Raw genomic sequence first — 23,633 nt, 5'->3', positions numbered from 1 at the left:
AAAATTCCAAATCAGTCATATGTGTCTCCAAATTAGCATCCAACTACTATAGATAAGTAGACATTATAAAAGGTGTAATAAAAAGCAAGTCATCAATTTTTTGATAACTACAGTCCTTTATCATATAAGAGATAACTATTAAAATTTAAAATTCATTATTTCTTTGTCATAAGGAAAAGCTAACCGGTGGTCTGAAAATGTTAACTACCAGAAGGACCTCAATCACAACTAGTATTTTAAAAAAAATAAAGAGGTGAATTATTGGATTTATTATTCAGGGACATGATCCAAGAAGTCTCGGTAGCTTGGTAATTAATAAATTATTAATCCCTAATATACACTATGGAGAGAATTTAAACTCGAAAGTATATTAGAAAAATAAAATAAAATTATAGCTCATTCATATTTGTCTTATATTTATGTCTCGTGTTTTAAATTCTGCAGTCAGGATCATGAGTCGCTGCTTTCTCGCAGGAAGCATGTGTTGGCTAAGGCAAGCATTAACTAACTATTGCAATAAAAAGTGATGCAAGTATTATGGGCAATTAGTAAAAGGTCCAAGTAATTCATCAATTCTTGTCGATACTTAAATTGAATCAGTAATGGGAAGAAAAAGATTCAGCACGGTTTAAAGGAAGAAACATGTTTTTTATGTGTGATCTTATTAAAACATATTGGTAGAAAAGTGCTAAGCAAAACACAGAAATGTAGTCATATTGTAAAAAAATATTCACCATTTTAAAAAATTTAATTTCATTTTAAGATTTGCAGAGTATGTCAGAAATAAATGAAGGAGAGGGAGTGAATCTATTCTACCTTTACAACTTACAACCACGAAATATTAACTCACTGTCTCAACCTATATAACAAGAATCCAAAGAATTTAATCAAACACATCTACCAGTTTCAACTTTTAATCAAAGTGCCTTTAAGAATAATTAAACATCACATTAGTTGATTAATAGAGAGAGGTGTGAGTGTATGTTCATACCAAACTACTAATTCATTATCAAAAACACAATTTGTAAATTTAAAATTTTATATTTTACAATACATTACATATAGGATACATATTCAAAAACACAACAGGTTTGTCCTTAGTATTTTTCTTTATTCATATTCCTTAAGTAAGTGGATGGGTGACTCTCTGTGTATTAACAGATTTATCGACTTTTGCTGCAATGTGAAGGCAGTTTTAATTTGATGCATCTTTATTTATGTGATTTAACTTTCTTAGTAATTTAAACATGATGGTTTTGAGCTTATATAATATCTTCACTATATATTTTACAATCTTCTCCAAATATGTATATTTCAAATTTGCTGAGCATAAATCTTGAAAAAAATTAGACAACTCAATAAGATTATGTAGCAAGTCACGACAAACAATGGGCAATAGCTTTTGCATGAAAATATGGCAGCCATGTGATTTCATTCCGTTAATACATCTTTTTTCCATATTTACACACCTAGATATATTCGAGATATACCCATCTGGAAGATTCAAACTTTTAATCCAATATTTGCTCTCTTCCAAGCATAAATGGTGCAATTGGCGTCGTGCCAACATCTCAAATCCACAACTCATGGTGTACACCTAACTCCTTACAGTCATTTCTTGTATTTGAATTTCCTTTAGTTTTTTCTTATCACCATACGTTGTGTAGAATCTGTTATCAAAGACATTTTTCCGTATGCATAACATCAATATTATGGCGAAGACTCGGTGTCTCCCAACAAGGTAGCTCAAAAATGGAGAATAGAGTGTCCAAATATGTGTCACACCATAATCCCTTGGCTTTTTCCTGATAGTCTTTCCCGGAGGAGGAAACTGTATCTGCTCAAGTATCTTTGCCCGTGATCCTGAATATCGAGTTCTAACTGAATGTCTCTCACATCGCCCAAACTTTGTGCTTCTCCTTAGTGGATCATCTTCTTCCAAAAAATAATGAGTTGTACGATAGAAAGTCAGTTTACCACCATGCTTGAGTTGCTTACACTCCTAGACATACCAATTTTCTCTTAGTCGACCATCAACTACTCATATCAAGTGCTGAAAAGTCATTTATTATACACATCAATGCTACTTTCATAGTGAATTTTGAAAATGCTGCCCTACTATATATTTTTACCCCGGTACACCACAACATCTTTAATTCATTAAATAATGGTCGAAGATAAAAATGGAAGTCTTTTATCGGATCACTCAGCCCGGGAATGAGAAATGGCATAAACATGTATGGAGCTTTTGTGCATATGAATGGTGGAAGATTGTAAATGACAATAATCACAAGCCACGCTGTATATTTTCTTGCATGTGCATCTCGAAAGGGATCAAATCCATCACTAGCAAGGTCTATTCGGAAATTTCGTGTTATTTTTTGCAAATCGAGAAAATCTATGATTAAATTATTTCAATTCATCTCCACCAGCTGGATGACTTAATTGACCCTCAACTACAGCTCTATCATGATTCCATGTCATACATTTGGCAATCTTCTCAGACATGAATAATCGTTGCAGTCTCAATATAAGAGGAAAGAATCTTAATATCTTCTTCGGAATTAACTTTTTCATAGAATCCTTCTGCACCTTGTATCGATCTTCATCACATATGTCATAATGTATTTTCTCACTATTTTATTTATAAAATAATATACAATCATTCACGGAAGCATCAATTTTTTCGTATCACGTGCTCAACCAACTTATTAACTTTTTCACATCATAATATCTCAGGGGCAACTTGTGATCTTGAGGAAACACCGATCCAATGAGTTTAAGTAGCTCATCAAATTCTTTATTACTACAACCATATTTGTGTTTGAACTTAAGTAGCTTATTCACAAATGATAATGTTATGGAACTTGTACAATTAGGATAAAGTGGTTCAGAAGCACTCTCAAGCATCCTATAAAAACTTTTTGCTCTTACATTCGGTTCTTCATCCATATTTTCAAAATCCTTAATTGCCTCGGCAAAATCTCTAACCATTTCACGTACATCATAAAATTATCATGGGTGTTATAAGTATTCATAGAACTCATTCCAATGTCAACCCGCGATCTAACACTATTCTCATGAAAATACCGTGTTATATATGCGGGCATGATGTCATGTCGATATAAATATAATATCACATCATCGGGATTTTTTATGTAAAAAATTTCACATTCATTACATGGACATCTTATTCTCCCCTTTGAATCATCTGTATTTGCAACGTCAAACTTGATGAAATCATTAACACCAATTTTTTACTATTCCGTTATATTTTTCCTTACATCATATCGACGATCAATCCAACTACGATATGATGGTATAATTAATAATTTATTACTAATTAACATAAATATACCTAAATAAATTCACTACGTGTACAAGATATTTAGTGAAAACAAATGAGCAATAATTATTGAATTTTTAAAAAATTATTTCAATGATTTAATTCAAGTTATTATTCTATCAAGCGGAGAAAGTTAACAAATATATTAAATTACTTCATATTTTGAACACTACATTAAATTATTAACAATTAAAATTTAACTTTCTCTTTAAATTATATCAATTAATATTACATGTATGTGAAAAATAAACAAACAACAATCATGATAATCAAAGTATAAGTAGTTCAGAAATGGTACTTATTTGACTTGAAAGTAGTAGATATTTGAGCTTGAAAAGGAAGAAAAATGGTAGAAAATTAGAAGGAAATAAGTGGAGATGGGAGAAAAAGAAGGTATGGACGAAAACGAAGAGAGGAAAGCAGGAGCTGTTATTTTTGGAGACTAAATTCCACCATATACGGTCATTTTTATAAAATCCACTAAAAATGGTTGCTTTTATATATTCAACCACCATGGGTTGCTTTTCTCGGACACGAATGAAGATATTACTTAATTTTTCTTATAAATACCATGTATCACATTGAAAAGAAATACAAGTCCTTTCAAGCCTCTCTTTATAAATAGAGTCTTACGACACCAGTTTTATTAAGTCGAGAAAATAAGAGTCGTCCCTTTAATTCTCGGTCTTTTCAGTCTTAAATTTTCCAAATATTCCAGTGATAGTTCTCGGGCTCAGTTCAAGTTCGCTGAGAGTATTTTCGATTTATCAATTATATTTATCAATTATACTAGTATCTCATATTATCCTGGAAAGCAGGTCGCTAAACACGGATGATGCGGGGCGAAACTGCTTTAAGGAGACAGTTTTCTGGACTCGAGATTAAATCAAATCTCTGTTTGTTTTCTCGAACCCTTCTCCGTTTTTAATTGTTAATTCTTATATATTCTTATATGCTTATGTGATTTAAGAATTAGCTATGTTTTTATGAATTAGTTATATATTCGATATATAGAATAATGTCTATATCATACAAGACTGATAACAATCTTAAAGCAGTTTTGGATTTATTTATGTGGTTTATGTTTTTGATTGGAATATAGTAGTTTCTTGGCTAATTGTTTTAACATAGCATAAGCCATAAGCCATGGTATCATATTATTCATATTTTAATATAATTTTGTTTCCCGTAAATGTATATTAGATGAGGTCAAGTCATGTTTTATTTTTGACATGCTAACATTTTATTGACATGAGATTCATTCATGCAAGCTTAGTGTTAATTTACAATTGAATGTCATCAACAGCCTTGTTAAATTTGTTTGATATGAAATAATGTTTACTTTTGATATCTCGTGGAAATTGGGCTAATGAGATTAGTACATGGGATAAGCAAATTATTGTACATGATTTATGTTGGTGACTCGTTCTGAATTAAACATGCGATATTAGTCTTCTGAGAACCCAATAATAAATGTATAAAACCTATTTGGTTAAAATGATAACATGAGTCACATATTGTCCACGTAATTTGATATTTTTGTTATCACAATATTGCAATTTTCAGGGTGAAAGAAGCATAATTTACATATGTGCAATCTCGATTCAATATATATTTTGACAAATATATATGATTTGTTTCTTGCGACAATTACTACTAATGTTAATCTAAATAATGTGTGGAGAGACACATGTGGTGTATCCTCTTATTCGGTAAGCTGCAATAGAACAAGATTATTTACTACTTAATTAGTAATAGGTTCAGATTGATTTGTTAGTTTTCCGATTACTGATAGATCAATAATTCGACTGGAGTGGCATGATTGTTTAGCTTAAATTTTATCCTCAAAATTTGAGCTACCTGTTTGGTAAGCATATGTGCGGGAATATATATTGGCACTAATCAATTTCAGGGATGATCACGGTGTTAAAAACTTAAAGGACCTGTTACCTAAATAGTACAGGTTTTGGATCGGCATGAGAGTTATATTCAACAAGTACTAGTCGGATTTTAATTATATATTCAAATATATATCCTAGTCGTATTTCCTTCTAATCCAAATTGAGTTGGGTGTATGAAATTATTTTTGATTATTATCAATTTATTTGTATAAACTTGAAATTTTTGTTGGTGAAAAAAACAAACGGCAGAGGGAGTAAGATGAGTTGTCGTCAAGTTAGGATTATCAAAATCCAGTTCTACTTCAAGTCCAGTTCGGTGCACGAGCTGTACGCGAATATTTGTGTATATATATAACCACATTATGTTTGGAGTCACCTGGAACAAATCCATTCTACATTACTTCAAATTGAAGCCTTCATTGGGCAATGTGAGCGTAGATATACCCGAAGATGTTATCGCCGTTATACTTTCGAGACTTCCGGTGAAATCATTGCTTAGATGCAAGTTGTTGGGATTTAATTTGAACAAAAGAGCTGTTGGTGTGTTTGTGTGAGTCTTTAGCTACTGGCAGTCGTGGCAACCCAGCATGGAGATAATGTAGGAGTGCTGCAGAATAAATATGTTAGTGATGTAGTTTGTTCAGGACTTTCTGTTTAGATCCTAGTTTGTAGGAGTCAATTATTCTTTGTTGTTTAAGTCTATATAATGTAACCTTAGTAGTAATAAAAAGCTAAGTTCAGCATTATCTTTGTTTTCTCCAGTTTATATACACACACAGCTATAAAATCTGTTTATGCCCAAGTACATGCCTAAGGCACAGTCGATGGAGACGGGTAAGAACAAAGATGGAATGATCGGCTTGAACTATCCCATGTTGACAAGAGCTAATTATACAGCATGGGCTATGAAAATGAAGGTGTATATGCAGGCTCATGGCGTTTAGGATGCAATATCACCTAAGAATCCTAAATCAATGACGGTTGATGATAAGATGGATAAAACAGCTCTGGCAGCAATATACTAGGGTATACCAGAAGACGTGCTTCTTTCTCTTGCGAACAAGGAGACAGCTAAGGAAGCATGGGAGGCAATTAGGACATATTGCCAAGGTGCGGAGAGAGTCAAGACTGCAAGAACTCAAACACTCAAGGCAGAATTCGAGTCCATGACAATGAAAGACTCAGAATCGGTGGATGACTTCTCCACGAAGTTGAACAACCTGGTCACAAACATACGTGCACTAGGAGAAGAAGTGACAGAAAGCTATGTGGTAAAGAAATTACTACACGCGGTACCCTCTAAATTTTTATAAATCGCATCTACTATAGAGCAGTTCGGGGATCTCAGTACAATGACAATGGAGGAAACTATGGGGTCGCTGAAGGCTTACGAGGAGAGAATTAAAGGACAAACCGAGACAGGGGGAGGAAAATTATTGTTGACTAGTGAGGAATGGATTGAATGTGAAAGGGAAGATGAGAGAAAATTATTGCTCACAAGAGATGAATGGATGATATGCTCAAATAAAGTAAATGCTGATGCTTCACAAAAGAACAGAAGTAAGGAATGCAATCGAGGTGCTCGAGATAAAAGTAAGGTTCACTGCTTCAACTGCAGCGCCTATGGTCATTATGCAGTTGAATATAAGAAACCCAGGCGAGATAAAGAAATTAAGGAGGAAGCTAATATGATACAGATTCCAGACGACGAACCTGCACTACTGATGGTGGAAAGCACGAAAGAAAAGAATGGATCACTAATGATCAATAAAGAGCAAGTAATGCCCAGGTTAAATCACAAAGGTACGAAAGAGATAGAGTCAAATATATGGTACTTGGACAATGGTGCCAGTAACCACATGACCGGACAATTCTCAAAGTTCAGAGAGATCGACACTAAGGTAACAGGACAGGTGAAATTTGGCGATGAATCGATGGTTCAAATAAAGGGCAAAGGATCTATAATTCTGAAATGCAAGAACGGAGAAAGCAGAGTTCTGAATGAGGTATATTATATTCCTACACTTCGGAGTAATATTATTAGCCTTGGACAGCTTTCGGAAAATGGGTACAGGATAATTATTAAAGTTGAAAATCTTTGGGTACACGAAGACAAGGGTGATCTATTGATGAAGGTAAAGCGATCGCCGAATCGCATGTACAAGATCATCATAAACAGCAGTGAGTCAATGTGTCTTGCAGCAAGGAATGAAAATGAAAATTGTTTGTGGCACTCACGTTTAGGCCATGTTAATTTTAAGGCCTTGAAGCTTATGAGTGCTCAAAATATGGTACTTGGAATGCCTAAAATTTAAACAAAAAGACACTCGAGCTAGTCCACGGTGCCCTGTGTGGACCTATCACGCCATGTACTCCAGTAGGTAACAAATATATATTTGTTTTAATCGATGATTATTGCAGAGTAATGTGGACGTATCTTTTGAAAAATAAGAGTGTGGCATTCAATGCGTTTAAATGTTTTCGTGTTTTAGTTGAAGATAGTCCAGAAAAAAGGATGGTGACTTTTAGAAAAGACATTGGAGGGGAATTTACTTCCAGGGAATTTACTCAGTATTGTGAAGAAGCAGGAATTGTCAGGCATTTTTCAGCTCCCTACTCTCCCCAGCAGAATGGTGTAGTGGAGAGACGTAATAGAACCTTGATTGAGATGGCGAGGTGCTTGTTGAAAGAAATGAATTTACCCAATTATTTATGGGGGAAGCCGTCCGTCATGCCACATATTTAATCAACAAACTCCCGACTCGTGCTGTAACCGAAATTACTCCCTATGAGGCTTGGTCGAAGGAAAAAACCCCATGTTGAACATCTCTGAGTATTTCTTGTGTGGCTCATGTAAAGGTTCCAACTGCAAATTTAAAAAACTAGACTCCAGAAGTAAGACAATGGTCTATCTCGGAAAGGAAGCTGGCACAAAAGCATTCAAATGTCTGATCCAGAGAAGGAAACTATTTGTGTAAGTCGAGATGTTGTGTTCGAGGAGGGGAAAGCATAGAACTGGTCAGAAAGCTCGAAAGATATGATCAATGCATAATTGGGATCATTTACTGTGGCGATGAATACTTTGGTGACATCCAATGACCTTAATGAAAATGGAGAAGAAACAGCAAGTTCCACTCAAAGAACATCCAGCCAAGGTGATGGCTACAGTGACCATACCACACTCGATGATGTGTCTGACACAATTTCTGGAAGTGATACAGAAAGGTCACCGGAATCTGCTGATTCTGTTGCAAGTTCAGAATCAAGTGTCGAGCCTCGAAAGTACGGAAAATTAAGTGATATCTATAATGAAAGTGAACCTATTGAATTGGAGGACGAAGAGCTGTACTTGATGGTTTAGATGAACCTGCAAAATATACTCAAGCTTCAAAGGGGACTAAATGGATGGAAGCTATGAAAGTTGAGGTGGATGTTGTCGAAAGAAATGGGACTTGGAAGCTAACGGAACTACCTCCAGGACGTAAACCCATTGACCTGAAATGGATTTACAAGATTAAGCGAGATACAAATGGGAAGATTGTCAAGCATAAGGCCAGAATTGTTGCCAAGGGATATGTACAGAAATAGGGCGTTGATTTTGTTGAAGTTTTTGCACCAGTTACTCGTATCGAGACAATAAGGCTACTGTTTGCTCTTGCTGCAAAGGGTAATTGGGAGGTGCACCACCTTGATGTTAAAACGGCCTTTTTGAATGGTGAAATCAGGGAAGAGGTTTATGTCAGGCAACCTGAAGGAAGTCATAAGCAAGGATGAGGGTGGTACAGAAGTAAATCCCACTGAGTTCAAAAGTATAATTGGTGGCCTGAGATATCTCGTCAATACTAGACCAGAATTGGCATATGCGGTGGGCATTGTGAGCAGGTTCATGGAAAGGCCTACTATACTACACCAAGCTACAGCAAAACGCATACTTCATTATGTGAAAGGGACTCTCGAGTTTAGCCTGATGTATTTACATAATAAGGAGAATGAGGTGTTGATTGGATACTCGGATAGTGACCTGGCCGGCAAGGTGGAAGATAAGAGAAGCACAGGAGGCATGGTGTTCTACCTAAATAATAGTTTGATAATGTGGGCGTCTCAAAAACAAAGATGCGTTGCACTTTCTTCGTGCGAAGCCGAGTTCATGGATGTGACTGCTGCAGCATGCCAGGCAATTTGGTTAAAAAGGCTGTTGTCTCGGATTGCAAAAATTAATTTTGGTCCAGTTACTTTGTTCATTGATAATCAATCTGCAATTGATTTGGCTAAAAATCCGGTAGTCCATGGTCGTAGCAAACACATAGATATCGGGTATCACTACATATGCGAGTGTGTGGAGAATGGAGAGATCGAGGTTAAGCACGTAAGAACGGAAGAACAACGTGCAGATTCACTTACTAAACCACTGGTTGCTGTTAAGTTTGAGTTCATGAGGAATTTGCTTGGAGTCACCAATTGTGCTCAGACATGTTCAAATTAAGGGGGAATCTGTTGCGATTTAATTTGAACAAAAGAGCTGTTGGTGTGTTTGTGCGAGTCTTTAGCTACTGGCAGTCGTGGCAACCTAGCATGGAGATAATATAGGAGTGCTGCAGAATAAATATGTTAGTGATGTAGTTTGTTCATGACTTTCTGTTTAAATCCTAGTTTGTAGGAGTCAATTATTCTTTGTTGTTTAAGTCTATATAATGTAACCTTAGTAGTAATAAAAAGCTAAGTTCGGCGTTACCTTTGTTTTCTCCAGTTTATATAAACACATAGCTATATATATATATTGTATACGGTTCATATCAGACCTTCACAAGTTAGTCTGCAAGTCATGGCTCTCCATAATCTCGAATCCTAATTTTATTAAAATTCAGCTCCATAATGGTATCATCGCTTCCCACAATATTCTCGAAATTACCAATATATTAGATCCTGTTCAATTTCTTGAGCTGCAAGATTTATCCTTCACTTGTCCTGTGCACATTGACTTCATTGTAATGCCACGCTATTTTTACGGAACTCTCTTCAGACCTCATGTTATTGGTTGTTGTAATGGCATTATTTATATGTGATATGTCTGGTGCAAGTGTGTATCTCTGGAATCCATCTATCCGTCAATTTATAAAACATCCTCGTCTTAAACGGCCAAGATATATATATACATTGAAAGAGATTTCAAAACAAATATACTAAAAACTTGAACCCCTAATTTGTATATATTTAGAAAGTTGATTAACTTGAATAATTAAAAAAGGATAAATTAAAAAATTAGCCTTTCCATACATTCATAACTCCATTCTATATAAAACAAATGCCAAAGTCACTTCCAGAATCTACAAGTTATAATTTTAACCCTACCAGTAACTTCAAGATCAGATTCTTCTCTTAAAACAAAAATAGAAAAGAACTAAAAAATCATGCATATATTTAGCAGCCACACGCAAACCCGCCTTAAAGGAAAAGAACATAGTTTCCAACATGCCAAATCTATTTTCCAATTTTTTGAATATAAAGAACTAATACCAACCAAACAAGATATTATCAGCAGGATCCATAAAATATCCTACTCTATACATTAGTTTGAACATATTATTTTCGTTTAACAAGGCTAGTGCACCGAACTATAAACATCAATAAGTTCTAAAAGTTAAATTTCTATACAATTTTCTCATAAATTTGACAATTTAATCAAGGAAACATTACTTTTGAAACTCAGCTATAAACTATTCAGCTCTAACAGTTTTAGATCGATGTTGAATTTGACACTTTCATTTCCGGGAACTAAAATTAAAATTCAATTAAAAAACAACACACAAGCACACTAACGGTCTAACACAGAAAATATTAAATTGTTGTTCCTAAGTAGAAACTAAGACAGTGAACATTACATCACTAATCATACTAGCACTCCCTGATCCGTTTTCTTGAAACTAGAAAGTATATTTAAAGTACAATATCTTAATAATTACTAACATCTTAACGAGATTTTTAAACATGTAGGAGATAATCATACCAAACTACATCTAACTATAATAACACCAAATAGATGTAAGATGGTATTCGTAACAATTAAACAACTTGAACATATTAAAACAGACGCAATTATACATGAGTACTACCAATATAAACATCAAATTCAGCCGCAAAGAAATAAACTTGACACGTGAACAAATTGTAACATTTACCGGTGGAAAGAATTAAACTTGAGAGGAAATAATTAAATTATATATTTATATAGGTTAGCAGTTCATGGAGAACCATTTAATATAGAGAACCGTGGAGACCATTATTTAAAAAATATATAATATATAATTTTTTTCATTTTTTTCATATAGTTACAAATTTTAATTACCAAGTTAAAGAGCGAAGTTAAATAATTTTTTTATTTAAAAAATTATTAAAATTTAATGAAAATCTTTAAAGTGATTCTATAGTAGAATCACAATAGAATCATACTTATTCAACATATTTCACTAGAGAATCAAATTTAAAATATTATTTTTTTAAATTTTAATTGTTAAATTTTTTATTATATTGAAATTTAATTATTATTCTATACTAGCATTGAATTTCATATTTTTTTTAAAATAAAATTTAATATTTGTGATGAGATTCTATAATGGAATCAGGGTTCTCCACGGTTTTTCATATAAGTGGGTTCCCCACAAAGTAAAGGCCTATCTATCTATCTATCTATCTATGTATATATATATATATATATATATATATATATATTACCTCCACCATAACTTTATCAAAATTTTACATCACTTGATCAATAATCTCACTCCCAATCCGCATATATCGGTCCCATGATGATTGTTGTACCATATCAGTTTTTTCTGAAAAGGTTATTGTGGTTGATTTCTCCATCATTTCATTAAGTTCTGCACGCGGCACTCGATCTATGCCCTCCAAAGACACTATAGTGTCTACCTCAGATGAAACCCTTCGAATAATGGAGTGTGCATCATCCAGGATGTTTATTTGAGAGGCCTGTTGAGACATCTTTAATTTAGATGCCTCATCCGCTCCTTTTAACTCCGATAATAAATTTCAAGGATGTAGCACGAGCCTATTTTTTTTTTGGCATTCCGTCTTTATAAGGAGACCTAAGTCATGCTTCCTTTCTCTAGCCGGAGAGAGAGGTACCTCGGAGGCTGATTGAGTGCTGATCATGGCCTCCAAAGATTCGTACATCATACATTTTGTAACAAATAGACCAAACATTGAATAAAATATGCTAAGTTATATTAGTGGATCAATTCAATGGACTTGGATAAAGTTTGCAACAAACCACTATCTTTTTTATTCTTGGCTCATCAATATTTAGACATACTTAAAAAATTCCAAATCAGTCATATGTGTCTCCAAATTAGCATCCAACTGTTATAGATAAGTAGACATTATAAAAGGTGTAATAAAAAGCAAGTCATCAATTTTTTGATAACTACAGTCCTTTATCATATAAGAGATAACTATTAAAATTTAAAATTCATTATTTCTTTGTCATAAGGAAAAGCTAACCGTTGGTCTGAAAATGTTAACTACCAGAAGGACCTCAATCACAACTAGTATTTTAAAAAAAATAAAGAGGTGAATTATTGGATTTATTATTCAGGGACATGATCCAGGAAGTCTCGGTAGCTTGGTAATTAATAAATTATTAATCCCTAATATACACTATGGAGAGAATTTAAACTCGAAAGTATATTAGAAAAATAAAATAAAATTATAGCTCATTCATATTTGTCTTATATTTATGTCTCGTGTTTTAAATTCTGCAGTCAGGATCATGAGTCGCTGCTTTCTCGCAGGAAGCATGTGTTGGCTAAGGCAAGCATTAACTAACTATTGCAATAAAAAGTGATGCAAGTATTATGGGCAATTAGTAAAAGGTCCAAGTAATTCATCAATTCTTGTCAATACTTAAATTGAATCAGTAATGGGAAGAAAAAGATTCAGCACGGTTTAAAGGAAGAAACATGTTTTTTATGTGTGATCTTATTAAAACATATTGCTAGAAAAGTGCTAAGCAAAACACAGAAATGTAGTCATATTGTAAAAAAATATTCACCATTTTAAAAAATTTAAATTCATTTTAAGATTTGCAGAGTATGTCAGAAATAAATGAAGGAGAGGGAGTGAATCTATTCTACCTTTATAACTTACAACCACGAAATATTAACTCACTGTCTCAACCTATATAACAAGAATCCAAAGAATTTAATCAAACACATCTACCAGTTTCAACTTTTAATCAAAGTGCCTTTAAGAATAATTAAATATCACATTAGTTGATTAATAGAGAGAGGTGTGAGTGTATGTTCATACCAAACTACTAATTCATTATCAAAAACACAATTTGTAAATTTAAAATTTTATATTTTACAATACATTACATATAGGATACATATTCAAAAACACAACAGGTTTGTCCTTAGTATTTTTCTTTATTCATATTCCTTAAGTAATTGGATGGGTGACTCTCTGTGTATTAACAGATTTATCGACTTTTGCTGCAATGTGAAGGCAGTTTTAATTTGATGCATCTTTATTTATGTGATTTAACTTTTTTTTAGTAATTTAAACATGAATAATCGTTGCAGTCTCAATATAAGAGGAAAGAATCTTAATATCTTCTTTGGAATTAACTTTTTCATAGAATCCTTCTGCACCTTGTATCGATCTTCATCACATATGTCATAATGTATTTTCTCACTATTTTATTTATAAAATAATATACAATCATTCACGCAAACATCAATTTTTTCGTATCACGTGCTCAACCAACTTACTAACTTTTTCACATCATAATATCTCAGGGGCAACTTGTGATCTCGATGAAACACCGATCCAATGAGTTTAAGTAGCTCATCAAATTCTTTATTACTACAACCATATTTGTGTTTGAACTTAAGTAGCTTATTCACAAATGATAATGTTATGGAACTTGTACAATTAGGATAAAGTGGTTCAGAAGCACTCTCAAGCATCCTATAAAAACTTTTTGCTCTTACATTCGGTTCTTCATCCATATTTTCAAAATCCTTAATTGCCTCGGCAAAATCTCTAACCATTTCACGTACATCATAAAATTATCATGGGTGTTATAAGTATTCATAAAACTCATTCCAATGTCAACCCGCGATCTAACACTATTCTCATGAAAATACCGTGTTATATATGCGGGCATGATGTCATGTCGATATAAATATAATATCACATCATCGGGATTTTTTATGTAAAAAATTTCACATTCATTACATGGACATCTTATTCTCCCCTTTGAATCATCTGTATTTGCAACGTTAAACTTTATGAAATCATTAACACCAATTTTTTACTATTCCGTTATATTTTTCCTTACATCATATCGACGATCAATCCAACTACGATATGATGGTATAATTAATAATTTATTACTAATTAACATAAATATACCTAAATAAATTCACTACGTGTACAAGATATTTAGTGAAAACAAATGAGCAATAATTATTGAATTTTTAAAAAATTATTTCAATGATTTAATTCAAGTTATTATTCTATCAAGCGGAGAAAGTTAACAAATATATTAAATTACTTCATATTTTGAACACTACATTAAATTATTAACAATTAAAATTTAACTTTCTATTTAAATTATATCAATTAATACTACATGTATGTGAAAAATAAACAAACAACAATCATGATAATCAAAGTATAAGTAGTTCAGAAATGGTACTTATTTGACTTGAAAGTAGTAGATATTTGAGCTTGAAAAGGAAGAAAAATGGTAGAAAATTAGAAGGAAATAAGTGGAGATGGGAGAAAAAGAAAGTATGGACGAAAACGAAGAGAGGAAAGCAGGAGCTGTTATTTTTGGAGACTAAATTCCATCATATACGGTCATTTTTATAAAATCCACTAAAAATGGTTGCTTTTATATATTCAACCACCAGGGGTTGCTTTTCTCGGACACGAATGCAGATATTTCGAACAGATATATTTATAAATTATAAAAATTGTATATTATTATACTTAAAATATTAAAAAAATCGGGTGCATTGCACAGGTTATAAGCTAAAAAGATGAGAATGCGAGTATTATGAATTATTTTCCGATATATATATATATATATATATATATATATATATATATATATTAATCTAAATTAATTATTTGCCTTTTTGCGGTGATTAAAAAGTTTGAGAAAGCAAGAGAAAATTGAAGGAAAACATCATAAAATGTTGGAATATTTCTATAATACCAGTGTTCTTTTTCTGATAACTACTTAATGTAAAAAATTTCAATTAAATTACACAATGGTTTAACATATAACATCTAAAGATTGTCCTCGGGATCACAATGCAGTTGTTATTTCTCTGGTTGCTGTTGAGCTCTTAATCATGATTTGAATTCCCTCTTGGCACAATTATTGTGAGTCTTCTAGTTACCTTAGATAGATAGCATCACGTCCTGTCATTTAAAAAACATCAAAAAGGTGTGACAAAAAAATTAAAAAATGTTTACATATATATATATATATATATATATTTATTTATTTATTTATATATGGTTTATCTTACTTGCGCTTCCTTGAAGTCTTCCCTTCATTTTGTCATTCACTAAGAGCATTTGATGTATCATGAATAATCCTTTTATATAGCCTATTCATGATATATATACAAACAAAAAAAAATTAAGGATTAGATGTCACTCTTCTGTAAAATAATAGATAAAAATGATATCAATTATAAATTCCATCCATTTTGTATCTAACTGTACCTTTTGGCACAAGAACTAGGAGATCATATTCTGATGTGTTATCCCTACCATCATCGGAGCTCAATTGAGCGGCCATATATTAAGATCTACTATTAGATCGGTTTTGTTAACCGCCTGAACCTTGAAAGCCTGTAAAAGCTATAGGAAATTAAGATCTGTATATATATACTCTAAATTTTAATCTGGCTTTCGTTATCTACAAAAGCGGCGGCATGTTCTCATATATAGGGCAGTGAGGTAGGGAAACATATGTTAAATGTCTGTTGCACCCTCATGGGCCGTTTCTAGAAGATGGACCTTCAATGTATCTAGAACCTTCTTATATATGGACCTGTCCATTTTAATTATGAAGCTCAAATTAATCTCCATTTCAAATATGAAACCTAAATTACTCGGAATAATTTTCTTATTTGTTTACAATTTAATTCTTTAAAATCTTTTTATATCGCTACTTTTTATAGATCACGATCTATATGTATATTTATATAATTATACTATTGACAAAGCCACCTCACATTTTAAAATTTTGATTACACATATATATATATTTTTAAATTTATATTATTGATAATATCGCCTTTTAGATTAAAATTTTGATTACATATTAGACCCAAACAATATTTTAAATATATTTTAATGACAAACTTCGGGATCGAGTTCATGATATTAGGTCTAGGTAAACGCTTAGGTTTTATTAAAAATACTTAAATATTTCTTTTTCTTGATTTTTAATATTTCACCAAATATTTCTTAGGTTGAAACTATAAGAACTGACTTTTTTGTTTTGTAATTTTATCTGTTAAAATATGATAGAAAATTGTTTGTTAGTTTTATTTGCTCAATTATTGTTAGTTAAATTCTATTTTAAAATGATAGACTATAAAATTTGATCATTTTCTCATGTGATGGATGTTTAATTGACCATTTATCTCAGTATTGCATAATATATCATATTATTACTTTTACTTAAACAAACAAAATCACAATTCGGGATCTTGTGATCTGAATTCATTTAGGCTAAATTTATTTTTTAAGTACTTAACAAGCCTATAAAAGTAGTAACGTTAATAATAAGAAAGCACTTATTTAAAAATATGTTATGTTTGTTTACTCTACCTCCTCAAATATAAATTTAGAATTACTCTGACTAAAAGCCTTAAATTGGCCCGATTATAATATGTTAGAACTTTCATGGCACTATTTTTTTTCTTAGATTATTAAAAACTCTTAGCATAATTTTTAGCAGCTTGCATACTAGCAACGACTGGTTGGACCGGTTGTATTAAATGGACCTTTTTTAGCACAAGGTATAGGGACATTTTTCAGCACAATGTATAGTATTTATGTAAGACATCAAATTTTTATACATATGGTAGTTTTTTATGCTAAACTATTCTTTCATTTTAATATACATTTTGACCATATTTTTATATTAGTCTTTTTGTGTCTTTATTTTCAAACTTTGCAAAAAAAAAATGTTTTGAATGATTCCGAGAAATATCTAAATGAGCAGTGGAAGAAATTTTCATAATTTAGTGAATATGAGAATCATTTTTAAGAATTCATATTTTATTAAATAAATGTAAGATATTATTATTGTTTCAGAACCTACAATTATCTGTTTATATAATAAGAGTTCTATTATAAAATATTAGGTTATATTTGTTTATTTATTGACTTGACTTACTTAAAATGAAAAAAGTTAAATTTTTTTCTAAAATATAAATACCAATTTAAAAATATGTAAAATGAAAATAACTAAATGCGTCTTGGTTTCTCTTTTTTGACAAATAAAAAAAAGTTTTCATTAATTTGAATATAATACAGTGAGGAAAAACCTCACTTGTCGATACAACCAGGTTGTAAAACAAATAACATACTAAAAATAATTAGATGATTATCGTTTAATACACGAAATTTAAAAATTCTTGAAGTTAAAAGCAAAATCAAAGACATATATCTATGAAAATAACAACATCACAATTGATCATATCACATAAAAATTATTGTTAGCCTAGTGTTTAGAAACACCAGTCGCATAAACTAGGAATAGAAAGCCACACCAGCTATCTACATGACCAGCTATAGACATGCCGAACCTCAACTATCTATATGCCCATCTATAGACATGCCGAAAGTGTAAACCCGTAAAAACAATTTTTGCCTCTGAAAGTTGAGCCCTTGCAATAATCATCACCGCCCCAGATTCCATGCAGATCTAACACCAAATAAAACACAACCATACTTAAAAAAAATATAACAAAACACTCTAAAATTAGAGAAAAAACACACACTACAAAAGGAGAGAGCCACAAACACCAAAAAATTAAGTTTTATTAAAAGGAAATTAACGAGAATAAAAGAAAATGAAGGGGTTGGGGCTCTTTACTGGAAAAAATCAGTGAAACCCCTTGATTTACGTGAGAAAGAACAAATCTTAGGAGGGGAGAGGAGGGAGGCGGCTAGTGCGTCTTGGTTTCTTAAATTGTAAACAGCGTCCAACAAATATTCATAATAAACAATGTAAAAGTACAAAAATGAAAAGAAAATAAATTAGTTCATTTCATTTATTGATAGCTGGAGTGTTTCTTAAATGCTAGGAAACAAAAAAATCATGTAAACAATTTCTCTTAACATATGCCCCAACGCACGGGATAGCCACTCCGTATCAGTAATACATGATTCAGATACTAAGTATAATAACATCAATAATAAAGTAAAGCATTTTGCTCATTTATCTCTAGAATAATATTACTCAAATTATCTCAATGAAATTATATTTCTAATTTATCTGTAACATATAGCTCATATATCTCTTTCAAATGTAAAGATCATATAATAATAGCTACTTTTTTACATTCACTACCCTTTATCCTCTTTGTTAGCTAAACTTTTATTTTTTTCATGTTCATTCATTACCTGCTTGTGGCATCTAACTTTCATGTTCAGACATATACTAGCTTCTTCGTTTTCTTAAAATGGTCCCCGTTCGACTTCAATGTCCCATTTAGAGAATATTTACCGTCGTAGTGCAGTCTCGGACATTTTACAATATTCTTAATATTGAATAAATGATGTAATCTCATGGTAATAGGAATATAACATAATATTTTTTGCGGGACCTTATACTTTTTAGGATCTTTTTGCACTCTATAACGGTCTGTATAGACAAAGAATAACATGACGTTAAGTAATTATTTAAGACTACCAAAATCCAGATTTCTGTTCCAAGATGCACACAACTTCATCATTAATGTAGATGATAGGAAAATTCACTTCCAACAAATTAAATAGTAGACGCTATCCGATAATCACATGAAGATCATATTTGTACCCTAACATAAAACTTAAATAAGTAAGAAAAATCTTTAAAATCTTTAAAATGCAAAACTAACAACTAACATTGAATAATCTAATTAAACCTACGAACCAGCATTAAGAAAGAAAAAAATAGAAAGACACCTCAATCTTTATCAGCCAAAATTAACTTAGCACTAAAAAGATTCCAACTTCAAACATAAATATACCGAAAGTACAAATTCATATTCAGCAAAAATAAATCATCCTCATCTTAAACGTCCAAGACATATATATACATTGACAAAGATTTCAACACAGATATTTTAAAAACTCGAACCCCTAATTTGTAAATATTTAGGAAGTTGATTAACTTGAAAAATTAAAAAAGGATAAATTACAAAATTAGCCAATTCATACATTCATAACTTCGTTATATATAAAGCTAATGCCAACGTTACTTCCAAAATCTACAAAATATAATTTGGACCCTACCTGTAACCTTTGTTGTCATGTCGGTCGACTAATCGCGACTAGTCGTCGACTAGTCGACCAAGCAATGAATGGTTGTCTTTTACTTTACACCGGTGTGAGACCCCCCCTTTTCTTTTTATCGACTCAACATGTCGACTAGGGGTGAACGCGGGCTGGGTTGGCCGGGTTAGGGGTAATAAAGCTAACCAACCCAATTAGTTCGATTTTTATAAAACTGAACCCGTTAACCAAAAAAATTATTTTCAGCCCAACCCTGGCCATTATCCGTTGGGTCGGGTTGGTTTGGGTTAAAACTCAAATAATATTATTTAAATATTTCTTAGCAGTCAAAATTTCAAATAAATTTAATCAAAAGTTGAAGTAAACTAGTAGTACTCCATTATTTAACAGAAGATAAATATTATTGGATATTATATCTACCGGGTACTCTTCTAGTTTAAAGTCAATAATGTATGGTGTGTTATCCATAAAATAATAGTTTATTTAAAATATATTATTTAATAGAGTAATTGGCAGTTTGTAACCCACTTTTATTTTCATTTTTGCGATTTGGGTCTACATTATTTTCTCTGTCAACATGCACCCCATTAAAATTAATTTCACTTCTATTTGCAACCCAATGACGACTTTCCATCCAATATAACCGTTAACGTTAACGGAAGCGAGGGCATTTCAGTAAATTACTAATTAAAACAAAATAAAATAAGAGTAATTGGCACTTTATAACCCATTTCTTTGAGAGTTTTTTCAATTCAGGTCTATATTATGTTTCCTTGCTAGTTGCACCCTTAACTTTGAATTTCGCTTTGTTTTGCATCCCAGGACCGTTTTTAACTTTTATATTAGGAGTAAAATCAGAAATTTATGGTCTTCAAGAACAAATCGCCGGATCCTTCGATTTCTCAACCCAGACGTACAAATAAATACATGAATCCATTGCAACTAACAAGCAAAAGCTATCTGTAATATCAAATTTTATGAAAAACGCCCAGAAATCAAACCCCCAATTCGAAATAAGAATAATATTATCGAGTTTAATTTTTATTTTAGTGAATATGAATCGGCATATTAAAGATTCGATCCAGGATTCGATCCGATAAAAAAATCTAATTATAAATGGAGCGAATATTTAATAGGCCGATCCATATTCGCTAAAATAAAAAAATTAAACTCAATTCTAGGATTCTTATTTCGAATTGGGGGTTTGATTTTCGGGTATTTTTCATGAAACAAATAGCTTTTGCTTGTTATTTGCAAATGGGGATGAGCATTCGATCGGTTCAGTCCAGTTTTATCATTTTTTTCTTGGACCGAACCGGACCGAAATTTTATTATGGACCGGACCTGACCGAACCCAAATAATTCGATTCGGTCCGATTTTGGACCAAACGGACCGAATTTAAAAAAAAAAAGAAATTGTATTAAAAATTTCAAACCAAAAAATATGAAATCTAAAATATAATTAAAGTAAGGTGATATGTAGAGTTAAAAGAGTGTACGAGTATAATTATAAATTAAAAACAACGATTATAATTTTTAAGATATATGTAAATATATAATATAAAATTATAGTATTTATGATTTGGTCTATTCGGTCCGGACCGAAATATTTTTTTAAAGAATCGGACCAAACCAAATTTTATTTCGGTATATTTGGTCCGGACTGAATAGAACGAATTTCTGAAAAATCAGGACTGAACTGCATTAGTACAGTTCGGTTCGGTTTTTTCGATTTCGGTTCGATTTGCTCAGCCCTATTTACAATCGATTCATGTATTTATTTATTGGTTTGGATTGGGAAATCTAAGGATCCGGCGATTTGTTCTTGGAAACTAGAAATTTTCGATTTTACCCTTGTTATAAAAGTTAAAAACAGTCTAGGGGTGCAAAACAAAGCGAAATTCAAAGTTAAAGGTGTAACTTGCAAGGAAACATAATACAGACCCGAATTGAAAAAATGCCCAAAGAAATGGGTTACAAAGTGCAAAATACTCTTATTTTTTTCTGATTTAATTAATAATTTACTAATATGTCCCCGATTCCGTTAAAGTTAACGGTCAACTTGGATGTAAATTCATCAATGGGGTGCAAATAGAAGCGAAATTAATTTTAATGGGGTGTAAGTTGACAGAGAAAATAATGTAGACCCAAATCGCAAAAATGAAAAAAAAAGTGGGTTACAAACTGCCAATTACTCTATTTAATATAATAAATACGTAAATTTCAAATTTCAAATAATATACTATAATTATAAAATCGGGTTGGGTTGGGTCAGTAAGGATTTAAATTTTTTGAAACTTGACCCAACCCATTATATTTGGGTTGACAAAAAAATAAACTAATTTAATTTCGGGTTTTTGATAATTCGGCTTTGTCGGCTGAAATAAGAGGCGGGTTAGGTCGGTTTAAAGGTTTGGTAGGTTTTTTGTTCACCCCTAATGTCGACTAGGTGAATGTCGATATTTCGGTCGCCTGATCGACTAAGCGGTCGACTAGTCGTGCTGCTAAGTCGTTCGGGTCATCGACTATTGCGTGAGCCCGTGGGGTTTACCCAGTGCGCACCCGAAGGGTAGCGGCTGCGGGTTCCCCATGATAAAAAAAAAAAAAAAAAAAAAAAAAAAAAAAACATGTCTGTCTAATTAAACTAGGGGTGAGCAAAACTGGATATCCGATTTTTCGGATCGTTAAATTTACATTCAGTATTCGGATCCGATTTAACCGGATATCCAGATATTCGGATATCCGATTAAATTGGACCAGAAATCTGATTATTCGGGTCCATTTAAAACTTCCATTTTTTAAGAAAAAATACGATTTACGGGATAATTAATACATATTCGAGTTGTGAAACTAATAATGCATGAAACTATACTTTTGTCATCATATTATTAGTTCGGGAAAAATGTTGACACAAAAATTAATTTAATATAAATATCGATTGTAAATTAGCGAACATGATCAATATAAACATATTTTTATTGAACACTTATATTGAAATTGTTGTTATCTAGTTTTTAGAATACTCGTCATACATAAATTATTATTCTTTACTATCACTTATGTCAAAAAAAATTACAAGCATGGTTAATGTAAACTTGTTAATATTGATATTACAAACTTATTTCAAATTTGTTGATGATACTAATGAAGGAATAATTAGTCAATTAGATATTAACCAGAAACTTTGAAAGTCCTAGAGAGAAATGGTCATATAATGTCACTAAATATTATTTTTAAAAAAATCTAAAATAAATATAAGTTATCATGTATTTATATATATAATTTATTTTTATTAAAAAAAGTAAAAATCGGATCGGATCCGGATATCTGGTTCTATGAAAAAGTTGTGATCCGGATCCGAATCCGAATCTATATAAAAAACTGGATCGGATATCCGGTCCGAATTATTCGGATCGGATATCCTATTTATCGGAATTTTTTAAATCGGATACCGAATTGGAATATTGGATAATCCGATTTTCGGATTTTTATGCTCACCCCTAAATAAAACCCTATTACACATAGCCTTCTTTCTGGTGACGGCTTCTTCTTTAACGGGTAAGAAATCTTATTTCTTCTCCTCTTCCTTTTACAAATCTTTATTTTTACCTTCTTCTTTGTGTCTAATATATCAACTTTATGTGTCTAGTTTTACAAATCATCATATGAATATATGTATGTATATTGTATGTATAATTAAAGATAGGTGTATAATTAACTATATTATATATATGTGATAACTGATAACATTGTATCCAATAACTTTAAAGTTTAAATTGATTGTGCTGATTGTTTATTATATATAAATGTACTGGTTGAGTGTTGTGACT

Source organism: Apium graveolens, chromosome 8, assembly GCF_009905375.1.
Source record: "Apium graveolens cultivar Ventura chromosome 8, ASM990537v1, whole genome shotgun sequence".
Lineage (NCBI taxonomy): Eukaryota > Viridiplantae > Streptophyta > Magnoliopsida > Apiales > Apiaceae > Apium > Apium graveolens.
This window is presented reverse-complemented; position numbering follows the sequence as displayed.